Source organism: Bos mutus, chromosome 2 (assembly GCF_027580195.1).
Source record: "Bos mutus isolate GX-2022 chromosome 2, NWIPB_WYAK_1.1, whole genome shotgun sequence".
In the NCBI taxonomy this organism is placed as follows: domain Eukaryota; kingdom Metazoa; phylum Chordata; class Mammalia; order Artiodactyla; family Bovidae; genus Bos; species Bos mutus.
In genome coordinates this window covers 97,534,658-97,545,032 of record NC_091618.1, presented here as the reverse complement: position 1 = coordinate 97,545,032, position 10,375 = coordinate 97,534,658, and positions in this window count along the sequence as shown.

Genomic DNA, 10,375 nt, shown 5'->3' with positions numbered 1-10,375 from the left:
CGGACAGAAGCAGGGAAAACCGCAGAGAGGAGGCTTCCCTCCTCTTTCTACAGCACAATGAATGCAGTCTGTGTCGCACTAACTCAAAACCTGCAGTGTCCTGGTGAGAAATGGAAAACCTAAAATTAGATCTGCAGAAAGGACTTTGACCTTGATGTGAAAGTCAGTCCAGTGCTATGACAAGAAAGACCTGATCCATGAAGATTATGTTCTTAAAAGCCATATTTCATCTGCATACAGACTCTCAGGAAAACCACACTCAGAAAATGTACATCTTGGCAATCCTTCAACTGTAAAATCATTATATTTGGCTCTGGTTATTTTGAACATTAGATGTCTGTGTGTTTCTTTTCAAAATTTCTCCTATAAAATGTTAGCGGGTATACACTGGATTCATAGTGACTTTTAAGCATCTCTGCTATTATTGTATGTATCCAGTACTTAATGATTTTTGGAAAGAATTCAAGGACAAAGCAGGAAAATGCTGCATTCAAATAATACAGAATGTATATGCTTTAGAATTAACTACAATAAATTAATACCTTCTTTCGAAGAAATCTATCCTGAGTACCTAAAGAATATACATTTTTAAAAGAGTACTGTCCTATAATTTCTTGCATATATTAGACTTATAATATTTGAAATTTTCAGTATCAAAGAACTTCAGGGGACCTTTATATGTGTTCCATATATATATCAAGGATAACTTAAACTGTGATTTTTTAAAAAGCTATTAAACAGGGGGAAAAAAACACTTATGTACTTAGGTAACATTCTAAGGAACAGCTGCCACCAATTAAACAACACATACTTTTTAAAGACTCTCGGGGTTTCAATGTGCCTTCAGTGGACTGAAAAATCTGGAAAAATGGACCTCATTAGCTACTACAAATTTATTGAAAGGATATTTGAAATGGTGTTTAATACCTGCAAAGACAGGAATAATCAGTGGTTTAAAGTTTCACCATAAAGATTGGTAAATAACACTGATTACAGGTCTTATTCAAACAGAGAATAATGAATATGTGATGAAAGGAGAATAGTGATCCAAATTGCTCTTAATCTTGGAATTGTGCCTATTGACTGGCCTAGAAATAATGGAACTAATCCTGTGGTAAGAAAGCCAAATGCTTGAGAAAGTCATTAACTTTGGGGAAAGAAGATACCCACTACATCATTGTACTAGTACAGTATTTTATTGAGTAGAACTTTCAAACAACTGTGTGTTTAGCTGAAATTCCAGTGTTAACCCAAGTCAAATAACATTCCTATCCACTTCTCCAGAATTTGTAAAAGCTATTTAGGTCCTATTTATAATTCATCAAACATTGACTGAACACCTACTGTATGCGTGGCACACAACAGAATCAAACAAGTAATTTAACATTTCAAAAGATAACTACTAATCTCACATTGGCTTATTTCTATTAAGCTGAAGAAGTAATGATCTTCTCAAAACAGTAAATTTACACTTTAATACTGGCTTTCCTGAAACACTTTGGCAAAGTTTCATAAACAGACATATGTACGTACAATCATCCTCTCTTATCAACTGCAGCCTGAAAATAATGAGGAAAATTCCAGAAATAAATAATTAGCAAGTTCTAAGTTGCAGGCCATTCTGAGTAGCATGATGAAATCTCGCGATGTCCTGCCCGTGACTTGAGTCTTTCCTTTGCCTGCATATCAGCTGTTGGTGTGGTGGTTTGTAGAGCTTGGGTTCAGGTAACCCTTACTGTGCTTAATAATGACACCAAAGTGGATGTCTAGTGATTGTGGCGATTAAGTTATGCCAAAGGGAAGCTATAAAGTCCTTCCTTGAAGTGAAAAGGTGAAAGTACTCAACTTGAGGAAAGGGAAACTATCCAATGCCGAGGCCTATGGTAAGACAGAATCCTCTCTCTTTGAAATTGTGAAGAAGGAAAAAGAAACTTCGGCTGGTTTTGTTTTTCTGTACCTCAAACTGCAAAATTTATCACCACAGTGCCTGGTAAGTGCTCAGTTAATTTGGAAAAGGCATTAAGTTTGTACAAGATATTTTGAGAGAGAGACCACATTCAGTTTTTATTCATTTCAGCTTTTATTACAGTATCTTTGTTATAATTGTTCTATTTTATTATTGTTGTTGTTAATCTCTCACTGTGTCTAATTTACAAAGTGAACTTTATCATAGATATGCATGTATGTGGAAAAAAACATAGTATATTGATATAAACGTTTCCAGGCATTCACTGAGAAACGCTTTCCCTGCAAATAAGGGGGACTACTGCAAAAGCAGGAAATCATGTGAAAGATATAGTCTTTTGTTTCTTTGTTTTTTATTGGGGTAGATAAAGTCTTTTTTTAAAAATCCAAGTTTCTCATCTTTAGGAAAAATCATAAAATCATAATTTCTCATCTTTAGGAAAAGTCTCCAAAGATTTTCAATTTGAAATATTCTTTTGTTTTTGTTGTTGTTCAGTTGCTAAGTCACATCTGACTCTCTGCGACCCCTTGGACTGCAGCACGCCGATATTCTTACTTCCCATTAACTTTTCTTGAGGATCCATGTATCCAATACAGGTTAAATTTACTTTGTCTTCAGTCCAATTTTTGAGACCTTAAATGTATTCTTAGATCTTGGTCTTGACAATGTATCATTGTTTTTCTTAATTTAAACAGTAATACATGAGCGTCTGATTCACAGAAAGGGATATATAAGGAAAAGTTCTGCTGCTGCTGCTTCTAAGTCACTTCAGTCGTGTCCGACTCTGTGCGATCCCATAGACGGCAGCCCACCAGGCTCCCCGGTCCCTGGGATTCTCCAGGCAAGAACACTGGAGTGGGTTGCCATTTCCTTCTCCAATTCATGAAAGTGAAAAGAGAAAGTGAAGTCGCTCATTCGTGTTCGACTCTTAGCGACCCCATGGACTGCAGCCCACCAGGCTCCTCCGTCCTTGGGACTTAATCTTAGCAAATGTGTTGACCAAGGGATTAATCTGTGTTAAGGTTTGCCAGGCGGGGGCGGCAGAGAGCACTTGCAAAGAACAGTTAGCTGAGACCCTTAGGGCCTGGTGGCTGCCAGGGAACCCTCAGGACATTGAAGAGCTGGGCAAGATCAATCTGTTATGGGGAAATCAGCTGAATGGAGAGGCTGCTAACTGGAAGCACCTGCCAGGAGAAACAAGGAAAAAGAACAAGAAGGGGCTGAATGAAAAGAGGAAAGAGCTTGGGCTTTGAAGTCACAAAAACCTGACTTCTGTCACGTCAGGCAAAGGGCTTCATATCATGGTTGGTGTTTTCTGTGTATAAATGAATATAATGATCTGTATCACTGCTTCACAGAATTGATACAAGGTGATCAGAGTGTGTGTGTCAAGTGCTTATCACGTTGCCTACCAGTGTACAGAAAAGGTTTAACAGATGTGTGATATTATTTAGGACTGCTGAGGCCAGAGAAGCTGGCAATGTTGAGCCGAGTGCCAGCCTCAGAGAAAGAAATGAATGGTCACCTCGAAGTTAGGGAGGAGACAAAAGCAGGGCAAAAGGGGCCAGAAGAGTGAGGACTCCTCGTACTATATCTGAGTTGAGCTGATGTCTTATTTGGACATTTAAATCTTTCCTCTAAGAATGTCTACCTACCAGTACCCGGTCTTAAAGGTACCTTTTGAGGCTGTTCATTGGTAGTATCGTCTCTGGTTATTTTTTATTATGTGTTATTATAATGTGTTGTTATTTTTATAGTGTTATTTTTTATTAACACCCTGTGTGTGTGTGTTAAGCTGCTTCAGTTGTGTCCAGCACTTTGCAACCCACTAGGCTCCTCTGTCCGAGGGATTCTCCAAATGAGAATACTGCAGTGGGTTGACATGCCTTCCTCCAGGGGATCTTCCTGACCCAGGGATCCAACTAGAGTCTCTTAACATCTCCTGCATTGAAGGCGGATTCTTTACCATTAGCACCACCTCAGTTCAGTGCAGTTCAATTCAGTTGCTTAGTCGTGTCCGACTCTTTGCAACCCCATGGACTGCAGCACGCCAGGCATCCCTGTCCATCACCAACTTCCAGAGCTTATTCAAATGTATCCATCAGGTCAGTGGTGCCAGCATCAAGGTCTTTTCCAATGAGTCAGTTCTTCGCATCAGGTGGCCAAAGTATTGGAGTTTCAGCTTCAGCATGAGTCCTTCCAATGAATATTCAGGACTGATTTCCTTTAGGATGGACTGGTTAGATCTCCTTGCAGTCCAAGGGACTCTCAAGAGTCTTCTCCAACACCACAGTTCAAAAGCATCAATTCTTTGGCACTCAGCTTTGATTATAGTCCAATTCTCACATCCATACATGACTACTGGAAAAACCATAGCTTTGACTAGACGGACCTTTGTTGGCAAAGTAATGTCTCTGCTTTTTAGTATGCCATCTAGGTTGGTCATAACTTTTCTTCCGAGGAGCAAGTGTCTTAATTTCATGGCTGTAGTCACCATCTACAGTGATTTTGGATCCCTAAAAAATGAAGTCTGTCATTGTTTCCACTGTTTTCCCATCTAGTTGCCATGAACTGATGGGACCAGATGCCATGATCTTAGTTTTCTGAATGTTGAGCTTGAAGCCAACTTTTTCACTCTCTTCTTTCACTTTCATCAAGAGGCTCTTTAGTTCTTCTTCACTTTCTGCCATAAGGGTGGTGCCATCTGCATATCTGAGTTTGTTGATATTTCTCCCAGCAATCTTGATTCCAGCTTGTGCCTCACCCAGCCCAGCATTTCTTATGATGTACTCTGCATATGAGTTAAATAAGCAGGATGACAATATACAGTCTTGACGTAACTCCTTTCCCTATTTGGAACCAATCTGTTGTTCCATGTCCAGTTCTAATTGTTGCTTCCTGACCTGCATACAGATTTCTCAGGAGGCAGTTTAGGTGGTCTGGTATTTCCATCTCTTGAAGAGTTTTCCACAGTTTATTGTGATCTACACAGTCAAAGGCTTTGGCATAGTCAATAATGCGGAAGTACATGTTTTTCTGGAACTCTTTTGCTTTTTTGATGATCCAACAGATGTTGGCAATTTGATCTCTGGTTCCTCTGGCTTTTTAAAATCCAGCTTGAACATCTGGAAGTTCACAGTTCACGCATTGCTGAAGCCTGGCTTGGAGAATTTTGAGCATTACTTTACTAGCATGTGAGATGAGTGCGATTGTGTGGTAGTTTGAACATTCTTTGGCATTGCCTTTCTTTAGGATTGAAATGAAAACTGACCTTTTCCAGTCCTGTGGCCATTGTTGACTTTTCCAAATTTGCTGGCATATTGAATGCAACACTTTCACAGCATCATCTTTTAGGACTTGAAATAGCTCAACTGGAATTCCATCACCTCCACTAACTTTGTTGGTAGTGATGCTTCCTAAAGCCCACTTGACTTCGTATTACAGGATTTCTGGCTCTAGGTGAGTGATCACACCATCATGGTTATCTGGGTCATGAAGATTTTTTTTGTATAGTTCTTCTTTGTATTCTTGCCACCTCTACTTAATACCTTCTGCTTCTGTTAGGTCCATACCATTTCTGTCCTTTGTTGTGCTCATCTTTGCATGAAATATTCCCTTGGTGTCTCTAATTTTCTTGAAGAGACCTAGTTATTGCCATTCTATTGTTTTCCTCTATTTCTTTGCATTGATCACTGAGGAAGACTTTCTTATCCCTCCTTGCTATTCTTTGGAACTCTGCATTCAAATGGGTATATCTTTCCTTTTCTCCTTTGCCTTTCCTGTTTTCTTTTCTCAGCTATTTGGAAGGCCTCCTTGGACAACCATTTTGCCTTTTTGCATTTCTTTTTCTTGGAGATGATCTTGATCACTGCCTCCTGTACAATGTCACGAACCTCCATCCATAGTTCTTCAGGCACTCTGTCTATCAGATCTAATCCCTTGATTCTACTTGTCACTTCCACTGTATAATCATAAGGGATTTAATTTAGGTCATACCTGAGTGGTCTAGAGGTTTCCACTTTCTTCAATTTAAGTCTGAATTTGGCAATAAGGAGTTCATGATCTGAGCCAATGTCAGCTCCTGGTCTTGTTTTTGCTGACTGTATAGAGCTTCTCCATTGTTGGCTGCAAAGAATATAATCAATCTGATTTTGGTATTGACCATCTGGTGATGTCCATGTGTAGAGTCTTCTCTTGTGTTGTTGGAAGAGGGTGTTCCCTATGACCAGTGCATTTTCTTGGCAAAAATCTGTTAACCTTTGACCTGCTTTGTTTTGTACTCCAAGGCCAAATTTGCCTGTTACTCCAGGTATCTCTTGACTTCCTACTTTTGCATTCCAGTCCTCTGTAATGAAAAGGACATCCTTTTTGGGTGTTAGTTCTAGAAGGTCTTGTAGGTCTTCTTAGAACTGTTCAGCTTCTTCAGCCTTACTGGTTGGGGCATAGACTGGATTACTGTGATATTGAATGGTTTGCCTTGGAAACAAACAGAAATCATTCTGTCATTTTTGAGAATGCACCCAAATCTCAAGGTGAGTGATCTTTAAGACTCTTTTGTTGACCATGAGGGCTACTCCATTTCTTCTCAGGATTCTTGCCCACAGTAATAGATGTAATGATCATCTGAGTTAAATTCATCCAGTCCAGTTTGCTGATTCCTAAAATGTCTATGTTCACTCCTGTCATCTCCTATTTGACCATTTCTAATTTGCCTTGATTCATGGACCTAACATTCCAGGTTCCTATGTAATATTGCTCTTTATGCATCCGACTTTACTTCTGTCACCAGTCACATCCACACGGGGTGGTGTTTTTGCTTTGGCTTTGTGTCTTCTGGAATTATTTCTCCACTGATCTCCAGTAGCATATAGGGCACCTATTGACCTGGGGAGTTCATCTTTCAGTGTCCTATCATTTTGCCTTTTCATACTGTGTATGGGGTTCTCAAGGCAAGAATACTGAAGTAGTCTGCCATCCCTTCTCCAGTGGACCCCATTTTTTCAGAACTCTCCACCATGACCAGTCTGTCTTTGATGGCCGGACATGGTATGGCTCATAGTTTCATTGAGTTAGACAAGGCTGTGGTCCATGTGATCAGATTGGTTGTTTTCTGTGATTGTGGTTTTCATTCTGTCTGTCCTCTGATGGAGAACATAAGAGGCTTTTGGAAGCTTCCTGATGACAGAGACTGACTGAGGGGGAAACTGAGTTTTTTTCTGATGGGTGGGGCCATGCTCAGTAAATCTTTAATCTAATTTTCTGTGATGGGTGGGGCTCCATTCACTCCCTGTTGTTTGACTTGAGGCCAAACTATGGTGGAGGTAATGAAGATAATGTTGACCTCCTTCAAAAGGTCCCATGCAGGCACTGCTGCACTCAGTTCCCCCAACCCTGCAGCAGGCCACCACTGACCCACGCCTCCGCTGGAGACTCCTGAACACTCATGGGCGAGTCTGGGTCAGTCTCTTGTAGGGTCACTGCTCCTTTCTCCCGGGTCCTGGTGTGCACAAGGTTTTGTTTGTGTGCTCCCAGAGTCTGTTTCCCCAGTCCTGTGTAAGTTCTGGCAGCTCCATGGTGGGGTTAATGGCTACTTCCTCCAAAAGGGTTTATGCCATACCCAGGTCTATTGCACCAAGAGCCCCTGCCCCTGCAGCAGTCCACTGCTGACCTGTACCTCTGCAGGAGACTCTCAAACACCGTTCTGGCTCAGTCTCTGTGGGGTCTCTGGGTCCTGGTGTGCACAAGCTTCGTTTGAGCCCTCCAAGCATCTCTGGCGGGTATGGAGTTTCATTCTAAACACGATTTCTCCCCTCCTACTGTCTTGCTGGGGCTTCTCCTTTGCCCTTGGACGTGGGGTATCTTATCTTGGTGGGATCCAACATTCTCCTGTCAAAGGTTGTTCAGCAGCGAGTTATAATTTTGGAGTTCTTGCTTGAGAAGATGAGAGCACATCCTTCTACTCTGCCATCTTGAAATTCCCCTGGGAAGCCCGATTAAGACCTTACTATTTGACAAATGCAAATATTAAATGAGAATGAGAAGCTTGTTTCATAGAAAGGCTTCCTCACCATCCTCCAGTACATGTGGTAGGACATCTACTGGAGATTGTTAGCTTTGTTTATGCAAACGACTGATTTTTTTGAAAGTTGTTATTTTTTTTTTTTATGTAAATGGCCCCTTCTATTGCAAAAATGTGAAACAAGTACCTCACTCTTATTCTTGGAGAAGGCAGTGAGGTTTCCGTCTGCAAACAGACACCACAGTTTGTAAGATGCAAAATGTTCTGCTTTATAATGGGGATTATGGGCATTTTTAACTAGACTATGCTCCAGAGCACTTTTTCTGGCCATAAAATGTTTGTAACCTGGACTATCCTCCATTTACTGTAGTCTGAAACTGGAGAGCCTAGATTTTGTGAAATATACTTTGAAGTCTTTTGCTGATTCTTTTAGCTGGACAGTGTAGCTGAGGCCATCCTCCATGTACAGGATGATTTTTCCCATCCTGAAATGGAAATGAACATACATCAGAATAGGAAAGGAGAGAGACTGCTTTGCTCCAAGGGGACTGTGGCTTAGCCATGGGTCTAAGTTTCACTAAGACCTGGACTATTTATTGGTGTATTTGAGCTGGTTCTGGCCATGCAGAAGCCTCCAGGGGCTAACCTGGGACACTGAGGTTTGTTCTGGGCCAGTTGTAAGCCCCAAGTTTGCTTATTGGTCCCTGCAATGTCAAGCACCCAACTTGAGATTTCTTTAGCACTTAGTTGAGTTTTTATTAGACATCCTGGTTTTTCCCATTTTTAACAAGTGGCACAGCCATATAAAATCATCCAAATGTTCAAGCTGGCAACTTCCCTACTCCTTCCCACTCCTACAACAAATCCATCAACAGTACTATCAGTTCTGCCTCCAAAATGGCCAGATCTCAAACTTGTGCTGTTTCCTTTTCTTCTGTGCCCTTTTGGGTCACAGAGGAGCAACCCCACTCTCCTGCTGCTTCTCTTGAGTTTTACTCTCCATTCTTTATAGAGCAACCCAGGGAACATTTTTTAAAATATAAGTGAAGCCAGCTCATTCCCTTAAAAACTTTGTTTCCTTGGTGTTTTCAGGATAAAGACCCAAAGGTTCAGCATATTTGGCAAGGCCATGTTTGGACTTGGATGCACTTTCAAGAGGTTAATGTGAACTTTGGCCTCTGAGAAGTCAGCTGGGGCCCAACTACAGGGCAGTGCCAAGTGACTGTTCAAAGTATGGGCTGCCAGGTCGGTGGCAAGAGTCTATGACAGGCTCCTGGGATTAGTGCTTCTTGGGATTCCTTCTGGAAAGCAACCCAGTAAAAGAAAATGGACTTCCCATTTCCTGTGGGTGGAAGGTATGACAGCTCAGTAAAGAAAATGTGCCTAATGGAGCAGGTTAGTGAGCTCTGGGGACACATCAGTGACACACCCAACCTGGGGAAGGAAACAGCTTCCCTGTAAATCAAAGCCACTCCTATTCTCTTAGTCTCAAATATAAGAATCCAAAATTGTACAACTAAAAGCAAATAAGGGTTTCTGTTTATCAAGTACCTGCTAAGGGGCTGTCTTTATGCTGGGCACTTAATGTATTTGATTACAGCAACCTTATTATTATCTCCATTTTTGGTATCTGGAAACCCAGGATCAAAAGGTTACTAAGAGTTATTATAGATGATTAGTAAGGCATGAACTTTAAAAAATTACCAAATTAGCTTTCTTCATGAAGGGAAGGGATTGATCTCATGTTTAAATTATCACCAACTAATGTATCATGTAAGACTGACTGGGTGTTTTTCTTCTTCCTCTAGAAGGAGAGAGCCCCTTGAGGGCAGGGACCCTGTTTAATTCGCGCTGCATTCCTAGCACATTCAACAGTGAATGATCCCAGCAGTCCTTAAATAGGGATTTGTCAATGGACTGAAGAAATGATTGAATGAATGAATTTTAACAGCTTCTCTAATTACCCAGTGCTTTTCATTCTGAGCTTTACAAATATAGGAAAAATTTGTGTGAACATCTATGTGTCCAGTGATGTGGTATTGGATATTTTTTTCTTATACTCTCCACTCAAGAGCTGCTATTAAAGTACAGCTATGCCTGTTCAACCAAAGGTTTCCATTAGCAACGAGAATTAATTAAATTATGAGTCATCAGCAGATGACATACTGAGGCAGATTATCCCCCCTCCCACAATTATTGTTTTTTTGTTTTTCTAATTATAACAGTAATATAATAAAGAATACAAGCTAGATTTATTAATTTTAAAAAACAAGGTATGAATTGTTATGAAAAGCTTTCCAAGATAATTTTTAGTGAGAAAAAAGATACAGAATAATTTTCATGGTATGTTTTTATCCCAGAAGATAATAAGAATAGTTACTGGAAGATCA